This window comes from Plasmopara halstedii (assembly GCF_900000015.1).
Source record: "Plasmopara halstedii genome assembly, contig: Scaffold_650, whole genome shotgun sequence".
Classification (NCBI taxonomy): Eukaryota; Oomycota; class Peronosporomycetes; order Peronosporales; family Peronosporaceae; genus Plasmopara; species Plasmopara halstedii.
The window spans coordinates 714,255-714,475 of NW_020187567.1; positions in this window are offsets into that span (position 1 = coordinate 714,255).

The window sequence follows — 221 nt, forward strand, 5'->3', positions numbered from 1 at the left end:
GCGAGTGCAGCGGATCGCAATCCGCTACGTCCAAGAGTAGTTACTTTCTCAACCAAGGCTAATAAACTCTTCGGTTTAAATTCAAAAATGATTCAATTTATTATTATCTGCGGCCAAACCGCCAAATTTAAATGTATAGATTTTACCAAATATACATAGTAAAATCTAAATACATGTATAACTATCCAGCCCCGTACCGTATTCTTGTTTGGGTGTGGTCA